The 15,201-nt window shown below is 44.7% G+C and overlaps 1 non-coding gene across 1 annotated transcript; it reads right to left on the bottom strand.

Moving 5' to 3' along the window:
• Positions 1 to 12,007: 12,007 nt before the first annotated feature.
• Positions 12,008 to 12,081, bottom strand: Trnat-ugu. Its single transcript has one exon. It is a non-coding gene; the product is annotated as a tRNA-Thr (tRNA).
• Between the last annotated feature and the right edge of the window lie 3,120 nt (positions 12,082 to 15,201).

Here is a 15,201-nt window from a genome sequence, read left to right as displayed (position 1 = left end):
TTCTGACAGCTCAGCTGCGAGGCGAAACAATATAATAACTATTTGTAAATCTGCGAAAAAAAACAATTTATATGCAAATGTTATACTTACGGTGCATATGACGTTAAAAACGATGTGCTTTCTCACCGCTTGGGGCGCTAGTGTCGCTTCAGTGTTAGATTGTAACAGCAATGACTGCCGCCACTGATATTGTCGATACTCTCTATCCAAACGTCGTCAGTCGTCCAACTGTAAGCTTGACAATGATACATAAGAATCATTTTGTAAACGCATACTTGGGTACTTTGGTGTATATAGAGTAATTATGCACATACTGCGTTAGTCTTGATCGATTTGTGCCAATACCAGCTTGTGCAAGCTACGAATGCACGTACGCTATGTCAGGGCTTGTAAGTTACCAGGCAACCTACGTGGCGTCAGTATGTCGAGTGACATGATGTAATCATCTGCGAATTCTTGGAAGAGTTTCCATCGAGCATTATTTTTTCATGTGTATTAAATCAGAAACCTATCACGGTAAGACAAAGAGGGACGTTGCATACATTGCACTTTTAACAAAATGCAATTGCAACGTCGCTTTGAGTCATGAAAGACGTTAAGAGTGGCTGTAGAACCCAAAATGTATGTCTTTTTTTCTGAAACAGTGATACAGATCATGTGAAAATACAGAGATGGACAAAAATACAGCACATTCCCTTGCCTAATACGGCATAGGAAATCCTTTGGCAGTCGAAACAACTTCCAGTTGTCTCGAAATGGATGAATTCAAGTCCTATGCGGTTTTCAGTGGACTCTTATACCATCTTTCCTGCAAAACAACGGAAGGTTCAGGCAACGTTGATGGAGGTGGATAGTAGACCACGCACCCTTCCGTGCAAAGAAGACCGCAAAGGTTCAATAAAACTGTGATCTGGTGACGCTGGTCGACAGTTCGTCCTTGTCCTTTCAAATGCAATCCTGGACGATGCGAGCTGTTTGAGCAGGAGCCCTGTCGTCTTGGTGAACAGCATCACCACTGGGGAACAAATACTGTACCTTGGGATGGACTTGATCAGCCAAATTGGTCACATAAACCTCGGCGGCAATATGACGTTGCAGAGTAACCACGGAGTCCATGGACCAGCACGATATGGCTCCCCAAATTATTACTGAACCCCCGCCATGTTTCACTCTTGGCACGTAAACCCGTCCAGAAGCTGGAAACAGTGTGAAGCAAGACTCCTTCTACCAAATGACATCCTTCCAATGCTCTGTAGTCCAGGTTTTATGGCTTCGGCAGCTCGTTTTCCTGCTATGGACATTTGCGTCACTGATGATTGGTTGGGAGAATCCCAGCCCTCTCTGCAGTTCCCTTTGTACGGAGCCCCCGTCTTCTTGGTTTGGTGCTGACGGAGTTCGCGAGACTGGCATCCAGTTCTGCTGTGAGTTTTGTAGCCGTCTTCCTCTCATTTTTCGTCCCAATCCTCTTCAGTGCGTCCGTCCCGTCAAGTTCGCTCAACAGACACTTCCGTCATCGTTGTGACGTAGCGGATTATGTTTTCCGCTTTCTCTAAATGCGGTATAAATCTTCGATATGGTGCCTCTTGAAACACCAAACACTACAGCTACCTTGGTTACGGAAGCACTCACCATACGAACACCAACAGTTTGCCCCCGTTCGAATTCACTTAGCTCCGGCATAAAGAACACACAACTGCACAAAACCCTGTTCTTATCACGACTGGCACTTGCAACATGTTGAGGACATTGCACAAGTGCCTTTCATGGTGAAATACAACAGCACAACCTGTAGGCATGGCCAGCGTCTGCGTTTACGTTCAAGCTTACATTTTTCGCGATGTTTGCATGTTTTTGTCCAACTCCTGCATCTCCAACTCACAGAATAATTTTATTTGACAATAAAAGGTTTTCCTTTCATTGACCAGTCGTAACACCATAGGTTGCCTGTTCTGTTTAATTGCATCGCAAAGACATAAGCCGCCAAAAGCGAGTAAATCCTCGTGTCCGATTTCCACGTGGTCGGAGCCCAAACTCAAGCTTCTGGTAGTATACTTGTCCTGTATGGAGGAGAATTGTGCATGCTTGTACAAAATGCTTGCACGTGCGTACGTATTAAACTTGCAGTTACGTGTGAAGTCTCTTTAGTGTATTGAAGAATATGTAGGTCTCAAACGCAGTGCTTGCCAAAATACGAGGGCTTTTCAGAACGTAAGGTCCTGTCGGGCACGAAACGGAGATTACAGTGAAAATCGGATGAAGCTTTGCACAGACTTGCTGGACAGTGTCTCTAGTATACCCGTCGATCGCTTTACATAGCTCTTTTCAGTTCTTAACGCACAGTGAGCATTTAAAGATGCCTAGAATATGGTGTCTCCCGCCAAGAATGAGGGCCTGGTGAGAGATTTAGCTTGATATCATGGAGCGCACATAACACAACAGTCATGGGTTTCCTTCTTCTTGGCAGTACTCGACCGCATTGTGCAGGGGCAATGAAGATGCTCCTGTAGCGTTTTCGATGGGAATATAACCCGTGAATGCTCCTCCAAAGTTTCATATTTGCTCACATGAACCGGCTATGAAGACACCATTTTCGCACAGACGACGAGCTGTACAAAAGCCTAGAGAATTGGCGGAAAACAGAGGAGAGAGCCTTCTGTGACGTAGATATTGGAAAGTTGGTACAACGCTACGAAAAGTGTGTAAGTCTGAGCGGCGACTAGGTATAGAAATAGCTGGAAGGTAGCAAATAAAATATTGTTGATTTTCACATGGTTCCCGTTTCTCGATCGATCGCACCTTACTTTCCTAACATCTTTTCCGAAACTTTTATGGCCTATCTGTATCGCAGTGAAGCTGACTTGTTTTACACAGCTCTGAAAATGTTCTGAGACGCCAGTACGACTGTCAGAGTAGTGTTGTTTAGCGCCAAGTAGCACCTAACAGCAATTCTGTGCTGACGGCGAGGGCTTGTAGTTTTTTGGAAGGATACACACTGATTCATTCGTGCACTCAGAGCAAATGAGATATTAATGTCCTGTCCGCAGAAAGTACCTAAAAGAATAAAACCTCTGTAGCCATATTGAAACTTGCAGACACAAACTTCGATTGACCGAGCTGTAAGTAAGTATATCGAAGACTAGTTCTCGTTGTGTTGTGGTGATGGTTTTAAGTCAGAGAAGTGGTTTGATGCACCTCTGCATGCTAGTCTATCCTTTGTAAATCTCATTTCATAGCTATTGGAAGCTATAACTACATTCATTTCACTCTCATTACAGCAGTCATCCCCTTCCCTCCCTCCATTATCAATTTAAATATTTCTTGAGGCCTTAATATGTGTTCTATAACTGAACCCTTTCCTTAGTCAAGTTCTGCCATATATGTGTTACATCCCCATTTATTTTAGAAGATAGGCTGAAGAAAGACAAATCTACGTTTATAGCACTTGTATATTTCGAGAAAGCTTTCGACAATATTTGATGGAACATGCTCTTTGAAATTCTGAAGCTAGCATGGATATAAGAAAGGGAGAAAACGTTATTGACAGCTTGTTCAGAAACAAGACCACGGTTATAACAGTCGAAGGACATTAAAGGGAAGAGGTGGCTGAGACGGGAATGAGACAGGTTTGTATCCTATCCCTGATATTGTTCACTCTGTATAGTGAGCAATCAGTAAAAGAAACCAGTGACAAATTTGCAGAGGGAATTACAAATTAGGCAGAAGAAGTGAAAACTTTCAGGTTGGCTGATGACATTGTAACTCTGTCACATGCAGCAAAGCACTTCGAACAGTGGTTTATGGAGTGGACAGAGTATCGAAAAGAGGTTATAAGATGAACATCAACAAAAGTAAAACAAAGGTAATGGAGTGTAGTCCTATTAAATCAGGTGACGCCAAGTGAATTACAATAGGAATTGACACTAGAAGTAGTAGATGAGTTTTGCTATTTGGTAGCCGAAGCAGAGAGGTTATAAAATGCAGATTTGCTGTAGCAAGCGAAGCGTTTCTGAAAAAGAGGAGAATGTTCACACGGAATAGAGGGGATATGTTAAACCGAATATAGATTTAAATGCTAGGAACCTTTTCTGTAGACGTTTTTTCTGGAACGTAGCCTTGTGTGGATGTGAAAGGTGGACCATAGAAAGCAAAACGAAAAGAGAACAGAAGCATTTGAAAAGTGGTGCTGCAGAGGAATGGTGAAGACTAGATGGGCAGATCGAGTAAATAATGAAGAGATAATGATCATAACTGGCGAAACAATAAATGTATAGCACAACTGCATTAAAAGAAGGGATCAGTTCATGAAATACGTCCCGAGACATCAAAGAATAATCGATTAGTTAATGGAGTGCAATGTGGGGGATAAAAACTGTAGAGGGAGACCAAGACTTCGGTACAGTAAGTAGGCTCAAACAGATGTAGACCGCAATCATTATTCAGAGATGAAGAGGTTTGAACCGGCTAGACTAGCTTGGAGAGCCGTATCAGAGTACTCTTCGGGAAAGATGAAATTTGGGTTTCTTCAGTTAAATAAAGGCAATCAAGAACTTCCCTGTCAGTCGAATATATCTTTCCTGCACTCCTACGAAGGGTGTTAATGAGTAATGCAACAAACTTGTTTCTGAAAGCAGGTTGTTTTATTCAGGATTCCAAAACACCATATTATTACCCACTATTTTGACTAATAAAAGTTCATTTTTCAACTTATTCATTGCGTGCGACGCCACCTTGCTGGGAGCCCGCATGGTAGCACTCTACTGGTCGGCGTCGGAGCCAACGTGTTACTGCATCAATAACCTCCCCATCGTCCACGTACTGCTTCCCGCCAAGTGCATGCTTCACTGGGCCAAAGAGATGGAAGTTGGAAGGAGCGAGATGCAGGCTGTAGGGTGGATGAGGAAGGCCACTCCGCTCCAGAGTGAACATTTGTTTCTGGAAACGTCCCCGAGGCTGTGGCTAAGCCCTGTCTCCGCAGTATCCTTTCTTCCAGGAGTGCTAGTCTCGCGATGTTCACAGGAGAGCTTCTGTGTAGTTTGGAAGGCAGGAGACGAGGTACTGTCGGGAGTAAAGCTGGGAGGACGGGTCGTGAGTCGTGCTTGGGTAGCTCAGTCGGAAGAACTCTTGCCTGGGAAAGACAAAGGTCCCGAATTCGAGTATCGGTCGGCACACACTTTAAATCTCCCAGAAAATTTCAGTCCACTGAAGTTTTGTGACCTTCTCCCGGATGTACAGACTTGTGGAAGGCCTTGCTTTTCTTGGAGGAGGAGGTTCGTTTGCATTTCTTCAAGTTCCGAGGGTAACATAGGACATTTCAAAGTTGATCATTGCACCATGAGGGAGGACATCAAACAAAATAACCCCTACAGAATCCCAGAAGACCGTCGCCATAACTTTACGGGCTGAAGATGCGGCTTTGAACTTCTTCGGAGGTGGAGAGATGGTATGGCGCAACTCCATGGATTGCCGTCCCGTTTCCGGTTCGAAAGTGATGAACCTATGTTTCATCGCCTTTGACGATGTTCATCAAAAAACTGTCACGATCAGCCTCGTAACGCGCAAGTAGTTCCGCACAGATGATCCCTCGTTCCTCTTTATGGCCTTCCGTTAGACGGCGAGGAACCAGCGAGTATACACCTTTGATTACCTGAACTGCTGGACGAGTTTGTCAGCACTACCAACAGAGACATCCAGTTGCGCAGCGAAGTGTTCGATTGTGATCTGTCAATTATCTCGAATGAGACTGTCCGCACGTTCTAACATTGCAGGGGTCACAGCTGTGGACGGTCGACCGGCATGTTAAGAGATCGGACAGGTTTGCAATGATGACAGCCCCCTAGCCCAACGACTCATCGTCCTTTTGTTCGCAGCCAGTCTCCATAGACATTCTGCAAGCGCCTATGAATATCTGCTGTTCTATTGGTTTCCGCCAAAAGAAACTCAGTGACAGCTCTCTGCTGGGAACGCACCTCCGTTACAAACGTCGTTCTGGAGGCTACGTATAGCGCCGCCACCTATCGGGACTTCACGTAACTATCGGGGCTGAATCGGGAATCATGATGTCCCACAGCAAATTCTGCATTTCTTTCAGCCGAAAGTGGCCGAGAAAAAAATGTTGCATGGTTAATGAACCTTCTTCGTATTAAAACCACTTAGTCAATATTAACCTTCATCTTATAGAGCAAAACAGATTGTAGCACTACAAAAAACTCGTTCAACGAGAAGCAGTACTGAGAACCGATTAATAGAAAACCGCGCCATCTGACGAGAGATGCAGGCATAAGCTTTTCCGTTTCCTCTTCATTTGACGTTTCCTCATTGGCTAAGCCTGGCGTAACACTGACGCTTTCGGTCACAAAAGATGATTATGTGTACGCCATCTCCCTCAGAGACATACTTTATTGTAGTAGTACAGTCGGAGCACGGACAATCGTTAATGTTACATCTCAGTTTCCAATCTGACAGGATCGTCTCCAGTTAGAGCATGTGAATAAGGCAGCAACCAATGTTCCGTCGGCATCGCAGTCATTGGGAATTGAGCACCAGCCAACCATAACAAGATTACAATCTTCTCAAGAAAGCGATCATTATCGTCGAAAACATATATAAGCAACAACAAAGAAGATAAAGGCGCCCAAAAAAGTATTTTCTCGAGAAAGTCGTCCCAAGAAGCAATCCGTCGCTCAACATATCGATCTGGTGCCGTCACTCTGTTTTAACAGCGAATGAATCAGTTATTCACAATCAGAGTTTGCAGTGTACGTTGTTAGTCATTTTGTTCCTAGCTCATCTGTTTCAAGCGCAGCTGCCCCATATGGAACACCGGACGCGAGTTTTCACGCAGTGACGTTGGCATGTACCTGCGTAAGTGCAAAAAACTATAAAAGGAAAACAACTACCAACGTTAATTTCACTGTCTGACGTACAACAGTGTTTCGGTAGCGTGTTGCATCGTTTCTCAATGTTAACTACAATGTGAAGCTTTTTCTATGAGGGAGGGCTTTTTTTTTTTCAACGTCTGACCGATCGCGAAATGGGAATCACCATTGATTTATCAAAAATGTTTGATTTACAACATTTAGGTACACCTTCTTGCTACTGCTCTACGCAATCGGCGCTCCGACTGAGGCCTTTACCATAGCATGGTACCAATTTTTCAATACCCTCGTCATAGAAGACTTTCCACCCATTCTCCAGGCTGGTCTGCAGATGTTTGTCTGTGCGAAAATGCAGTCCTCACTGCCAGTATTTCATTTGAGCAAAGAGGTGAAAATCAGAGGAGCCACTCCCGAACAGTATGGTGGGTGGTCGAACACTTTCCATCGAAACTGAGCGTCTTTGTTGCAACTGCTGCGTGCGATCGAGCGTTGTAACGAAGGAGGACAATTCCTGATGACGACACTCCTCTTCGTTTTTTCTGAATTGTCTTTCGTAGAGGATTTTACAAATCATCTGATCCACACACTAAACAAGATCATTGGTTGACAGTCGCTTCCTTTCCTGACCGCCTTCACCACGAACGTCTTTATGTCTTGCTTCGAAGCTGCTGCACCGTTGCTGCACTTTGGTGTCACGCTTGACAATTAAGTTATGCAGGCTGCATGAAATCACGCGGTACTCCGGAGCATGAAGTCGAATGAGAGCACACACTCCACACTTACCGGGAGACGTTATTTTCCTAGGCTTCTTTATGTGCTCACTGTGCGCTCAGAACAGATAAGTGATACATGACGCGATCAACGGGAATGCGCAACATATCTGCTCAAAGCTTCATCGGCTTTTCACTATGGTTTTAATTCGCGACCGATCATATGTGGTGCATTGAAAGGTTGTTGCGACTCTGTTGTCCATCTGGGAGCTAATGATTTAATTACGGCCAGCGATGGGTAGAGATTCGTATGCACGCCTGGTGGTTCGAATACCCAATTGCGAGAGAGTGTGACGAGGTACGCTGTGTGAACTATTCTACTCCAAAGGCGCTTAAAATAACTGAGAGTCAGTTATGCGGCGATGGCAGCACCCGTTGAACACTGTTCGTAATCCACTAAATTCCTTGACGTACCGTAGTAAACGTAGGTAATTGCGTATTTGGTTGATGCTCTACTGCCCTGACGCTAGAGGGAGAAAGGCTTATGTCTACAATATGGCAGCTGCACAATACATTCGAGATCGTTTCTGTAAACGCGTAGGCATATCTTTTGGTTAGTGAGTGAGTTAGTTAGTTACATGTTCCAGAAATCATTTGGACGATTCTTTAACGAAATGATGTGGAACGAGTCTTTTGGAGATCGAAAGTCGTTTCGTGGCTCATCCGAAGAAAAGCATTTCATACTCCCAGAATTTCTCGGCAGATAACAGTGCTCGACTCTGTTTAAGCTGTCCCGCACAAAGCGGAAACGAATGACAATCCCAACGCTTTTTTCTATAGACAATAGTTGGAGTTCCAGTCCTTACACTGCTTCCTGGGACCTTCTCCTCGAGAATTATAAACACTTGACACATACGGGAGACAGTGTTTACAGAGACTGCGTCGTCTTCTGTACGAGCCCTGTAATGGTAGTTTTTCCTTTTCCCGGACGCGCTTGTTGGCTGGGCGAAATCAGCTCGCAGTAATTTCATCTGACTTTTACATCAGATTGTGTGAAATTTTCTTCATACGGGCTATGATTTAGGTCATCCAAAATAGATGTGGCAGTATGGTACAAACAAGTCATTGTTCTGACACGGCGATGATCTGTTTCTGTTTACATTAAGAAAGCTGGGAGAGCGACATGCGAGTAATATTTTAAAGGCCACAACTAGTAGTTATTGATTATGTGTATTGGATAACGTGTAAGTTTCAAATGTGTAAGTTTCAAATGTGTAAGTTTCAAATGTGTAACATTTTGGGTGTGACCTCTTCTGTAGATGCAAGAATTCTGTTTAATTTGGAAACGTAGGAATAGTCGAGAGTCCTCGCATCCACAGGTCAATTGTAGCAGAACAGGACAGAAACTTGTATGGCCTTGTAGAAGGAAGCGTCTCGGAAACTTGATCCTCGTCACTTCATGCCCGCTGCGTCACTTCGCTGGGTAAATATCTTTGGTTCGACTGCAAAGTATCTTCAACGTTCGCGGAAACACTTCGATTTATTAGCTAGAATGTGGGTATGCGATCCGGCTGTGATACCACTTTAAGGATTTTAACGTACCGCGGAAGAACATCCCTGGTTCCGTTTCCTTTAGCGTTTTTTCAAGTAAGAAGTCGTACTTCAGCAACACTTGAAATTATCTTTTCTCAGTTTCAGAACCCAGAACGCGTCCGCGCGCTCACACACACACACACACACACACACACACACAGATATATATATATATATATATATATATATATATATATATATATATATATATATATATATAATTTGAAAACTTAATAAACCACGGAATAATGTAGATAGAGAGGTACAAATTAACACACATGCTTGGAATGACATGGGGTTTTATTAGAAACACATCTACCGTTATCGGGCCTTTTTTCTTCGTGAAATTGCGTGACTCTGGTTTTGTAACTGCTACCGTGACGGATGAGAGGTACGCCGATATGTTACAGAATCGCATCATCTCCAGACTGGCTGATAAACACCTGCTGGAACGTACGATGTTTATGCAGGATGGCGCTCCACCCCATATTGCTAGACACGTGAAAGATCTCTTGCGCGCGTCGCTTGGTGATGATCGTGTGCTCAGCCGCCACTTTCGTCATACTTGGCCTCCCAGGTCCCCAGACCTCAGTCTGTGCGATTATTGGCTTTGGGGTTGCCTGAAGTCGCAAGTGTATCGTGATCGACCGACATCTCTAGGGATGCTGAAAGACAACATCCGACGCCAATGCCTCACCAATGCTTTACAGTGCTGTTCACAACATTATTCCTCGACTACAGCTATGGTTGAGGAATAATAGTGGACATATTGAGCATTTCCTGTAAAGAACATCATCTTCGTTTTGTCTTACTTTGTTATGCTAATTATTGCTTTTCTGATCAGATGAAGCGCCATCTGTCGGACATTTTTTGAACTTCTGTATTTTGTTGGTTCTAATAAAACCCCATGTCATTCCAAGCATGTGTGTCAATTTGTACCTCTCTATCTACATTAATCCGTGATTTATTCAGTTTTCAAATTTATACTGACTTTTTGATCACCCGGGTTATATATATATATATATATACGCACCCAAAGATTGAAATGCTCTTTTCGCCTGGACCTCGAGGCATCCGTGACGTCGGACGAAATCTTATCTCGCGGCCGTGGCCACAGTCCAGGTTTTCAGTTTTCGCAACGCGCAGCCGCTACCACTCCATCAAGTACCTCCTCAGTTGGTATCACGAGACTGAGTGCATCCCAGAAGACCGACAGCGAATTACGGCCTTGATGGCCACCCATCGTGCCAAACACTCCCGACGCTGCCTAATTTCGGTGATATGACGGGAACCGACGTGTCCACCGCGGCACGGTCGTTGACGGCGAAGCACTGCTACACATGTGAAATCCAGACCTTACGGCCAATCAGCATCAGAAACAGAATTCAAACATTTCCATTGGCCGTTTACGCCTGCCACTAAGGAAGTCATGAAAGAGCTGCTTCTGACCACGATTTTCAACTTTATTTCCCAAAGGGTGTTAGCAAACACAGGAAATACTGGGGAAATAATCACCCTTGAGCACAGCATCGTCGATCAAGACTACCGCCAATTTAGCCGGACTAAGCGAAGACTGATCCATTAATCTCCGTTCCCATCGCTGAAACAGTCTCTGGCTTTCACAATAGCAACCAGTACAGGCCGACAGGCGCGGCCAGCAAATCATACACAGTCCACCACAGGGTCTATTCGGCGTCAACGTGTAATACCCACATACAGACAGGAGGTGGCAGCACTAGCAGTTGAGGGTACGTAAAGCGTGTCAGGGGACGCGGAAACAGCACAGCCGTGGTCGCAATGTGAAAAAGGAGCGGTTTATCTGTCGTCCAAATGGATTAACGCACCAAGTGTGGAAACGTTTCCGAATCGACTAACTTCGTGTACTGTTCAGTTGCCGCCGTGGTTAAAGTATACCGTGCATGGTAAAAAGGCGCTGTCTAAACCCCGAGACAGCTGCGGTGCACCATGGACTGTAGATGAGAGCGGTGAACGACGACTGCGGAGATGTGTACGGTCGGGAAAAACGTGCAACTGTCGACGAAACTGTCCTCCGAGATGAGCAAGGTACTAGCACCAAAGTCTCCTCAACGACCGTTCAGCGAACGCCGGTTTCATGGACCCATGCCGAATGCTGATCACCATCACGGAAGGTTGGAATTTGAAAAGTAACGCAACTGGACGGCCACTAAAGTGGCCTTTTCAGATGAATCACGTTTTATGCTCCATCGGCCAGATGGGCGTTGGCGTGTACGGCCTAGCAACAATCGTCGGAAGGGTCCACACGGTGGAAGGATAATTATGTCTCCGTAATGCTTTCGTGGCATTTCCTGCGTGATCTCGTCATTCTGGAAGGCGCATTGGATCAACACAAGTATGCATTTATCCTTAGCGACCGTAACCACACCTACATGCGGTTTGTGTTTCCTCGGCTCGTTGGCACCTATCAGCGGGACAATGCAACGTGTCACACAATTCGCAGTGTTGAGCGTTGTCCGAAAAGCACCAGGATGAGTTCCGCGAGTTCACCTACTCCCCTGGCCACCCCATTCCCCGGACTTAAGCCAGTCGAGAATCTGCAGGACCACCTCCATCGGGTTGTTCGTGACACGGATCCTCTCCCGTGCAACAGCGGAGCTCGCCTCAGCACTGACGTCGGCATGGTTCTACATACCTGTCGGTACCTTCCAGAACCTCAATGATTCTCGTCCTGCATGTCCGCGGTGTGAAAAGTGGCTCTTCAGGCTTATGATAGTTGAAATTACAATGAAATGAACACCCTTAGCTGCTTACAGGCGTTGACATACGTCAACGGGGACAGATGAAAATGTGTGCCCCGACCGGGACTCGAACCCGGGATCTCCTGCTTACATGGCAGACGCTCTATCCATCTGAGCCACCGAGGACATAGAGGATAGCGCCACTGCAGGGATTTATCTCCGGCACGCCTCCCGCGAAACCCACATTCTCAACGTATTGTCCCGCACTACATTCGTAGTGCCCCCGGCCATTATACTCATTACTCGCGGCGCGTTGCCGATTCCCATAAGACTTCGGGCACTGTTTGTGCATTCGCACAGAAGAAGAAGATGGTCAAGTGGCCGGTGAGCCTTAACTATATATATATATACTAAAATGGTATCTGTTCTTTCGGACATGTCTGAAAGAACAATACCATCTTAGTATATATTATGATAGTTGATTGCATTAATCTGTTTGGGCCGTGTATATGTTAAAAGTCCAAAATTTAATTTCTTCGAATGCATACAAGACGAGTGCCTGACATCATGTACGTCGTAGGTTGATGACCGTGGAGGTATAATAAGGTGAGTTGCCATGACGTGCCGGCCGGAGTGGCCGAGCGGTTCTATGCGCTACAGTCTGGTACCGCGCGACCGCTACGGTCGCAGGTTCGAATCCTGCCTTGGGCATGGATGTGTCTGATGTCCTTAGGTTAGTTAGGTTTAAGTAGTTCTAAGTTCTAGGGGACTGATGACCTCAGAAGTTAACTCCCATAGTGCTCAGGGCCATTTGAACCATTTTTTGTCATGACGTAACAATCTTGAAGCCGCCGTCTAGCGTTTTGAGATATCGAGTTTCACATCAAGTTCGATACAGTACGAGAACGTCAGCCGTCTTAACTGCAGCCTTAAACCGCAACCATCTAAGGCTGTAGACTAGACGCCAGCCCGTACTGCGTTCGGGTATCGGATTCCGTCTTTCAGTTCCTAATATTCTGACGTTTGCTACCCTTTGAGAAGGAAAATTAAAGTTCAGGGAAACGAAATAAAAACTTTAAGTTTTACGATGACATTACAATTCAATGAGAGACAGTAACGAACTTGGAAGAGCAGCTGAGCGCAGTGGATAATGTCTTGAAAAGAAGTTATAACAAGAACATTAAGAAATGTAAAACAACGGTAATGGAATATAGCCCAATTATATCAGGCGTTGCTGGGAGAGTTAGATTAGGAAATGAGGCACTAAGAGTAGTAAATGAGTTTTCATGTTCGGGCAGCATGATAACTGAGGATGGCCGAAGCAAAGAGAATATAAAATGAAGACTGGCAAAAACAAGAAAAGAGTTTTTTTTTAAAAAGAGGAGTTTGTTGATTTCTAATATAAAATTCAAGTTTTAGAAAGTCCTTTCTGAAGGTATTTATCTGGCGTACAGCCTGGTACGGAAGTAAAACGTGTACGATATGCACTTCAGACAAGAAGAGAAGCTTTTGAAATACGATGCTACGGAAGAATTTTGGAGTTTAGATGGGTAGATCTGTTAACAAAGGAGGAGGTACTGAATAGAAATGGAGAAGAAAGAAATAGTTAAAAGACTTATAATTATGTCAGCCGCATTTGAGCATTGAGTTGTATCACTGGTGACGGATGAAACCTTGTACCGGACTGGGACTCGAACCTGGGTTTCCCGATTTACGCGGTTTGAACTGCATTTGTTCGAATTCTTCCTTTAGGTGGTCCATACGTGTGCTCTATGTACAAGGGTATTCAGGACTCTAGGATGATAACTGTCCGATCGTAGGTACCGATCCGTTTGTGTCGGCTTGAGAAAGACGGCAGTGCAGCCGGCCAATTTCTTCTACAACGCTGACATTTCGACAGGCGCACAGCTTTGTGCATGGAAATTTAAAACTCGACAAACGGAGCTTATGCCGAAAGATAACACAGACTGTAAACACTGCATCCACATACAACCAAACTAACGTCAGGAGTTATCGATAGTTAATATTAGTAAGCAAGGCGCGAGGTACCACTAAGTCTGCCTCTCCATGTGGGAGCAGGGAGGGAGCAAGATTCTACGGGTAATTTAATCAAAAACCTTCATTTTTATTTATAAGGTCATTTGATAATTTAATCTCAACTACTTCCTTAACAGCATACTCCAATAGGTGGAAGATCATTAGAATTCAAGGCAATGTTCGGAATAGCAGATTTGCTGGGCTGTTCTAAGGTTGTGTGACTCTTATGCTCAGTACACCGGTCATCCAAGGTCCTGATGGTCTGACCAACATATGACGTGTGGCATAATTACAAGGAATACGGTGGACATCCGCCTTACGCAAACCAAGATCGTCTTTAACGAATACCAAAAGGGCCATAATCTTAGATGGTGGTCGAAAAACACATTTCACATCATGTTTCCGCGGAATACTGTTTCTGCTACTTGAATAAGGAAAAATAGCCGTAGACTTCTGTGCCACCTCGTGATTATACCTCACCCGATTCACGGTTAGTCGAAAGCGCGACGCGCGTCTGACCTGTCTTTCACTATAACCATACTGGGAAGACGCAACTGACAAACTTTCAGGGCCTGAGACGCCGTGGGCTTTATGAACTAAGATACGAGATACCCTTTCACGCTGAACCGGATGGTGAGATGAATCAGCCTGTTGATACAAATCACTATGAGTCGGTTTCTTATACACGGCATGTCCGAACACACCACCAACATTCCTCTGACCAACACATCAAGATATGAAACAGAGTTATCCTTTTGTGTCCCTATTTCAGAACATTGCGTTGGCACCAGTCACCCTGTGGAATATTGTATAAGTGCAGAGAGACCATGGTTCGCACTTCTAACTATTCGGGTATTGTTAGATTAAATTAGAAAGTGAAATTGTAAATAGATAAGAGGTTTTTATTTAAATTCTGCGTGGAAATCTCCATTTCCCCTGGTTAGACAACAGAGGGGCAGAGTTAATGCTACCTCACCAGTTGATTATTAATATCGACTATCGATGAATTCTGACGTTGGTTATTGTTGATTGTGTGTAGGGCAAATGTTTAGTGTGTGTGTGTGTGTGTGTGTGTGTGTGTGTGTGTGTGTGTGTGTGTGACCTTTCTGAACATACTCGGAACACCGAGGTTTTAAATTTCCTCTCTCCCTCGTTGCGTTTGTGCCTTGAAGAAGAAAGGGTGTGCTCCTGTCGAAATACGAGTATCAGTGGTTGTCGAAGACGTCATCCGGCTGTATTCCCGCGGGGATGAACTCAAGTTCAACATTG

This window comes from Schistocerca piceifrons, chromosome 3 (genome assembly GCF_021461385.2).
Source record: "Schistocerca piceifrons isolate TAMUIC-IGC-003096 chromosome 3, iqSchPice1.1, whole genome shotgun sequence".
Classification (NCBI taxonomy): domain Eukaryota; kingdom Metazoa; phylum Arthropoda; class Insecta; order Orthoptera; family Acrididae; genus Schistocerca; species Schistocerca piceifrons.
Note: the sequence above shows the minus strand (reverse complement) of the source record. Positions and strands in the feature narration are given on the sequence as shown.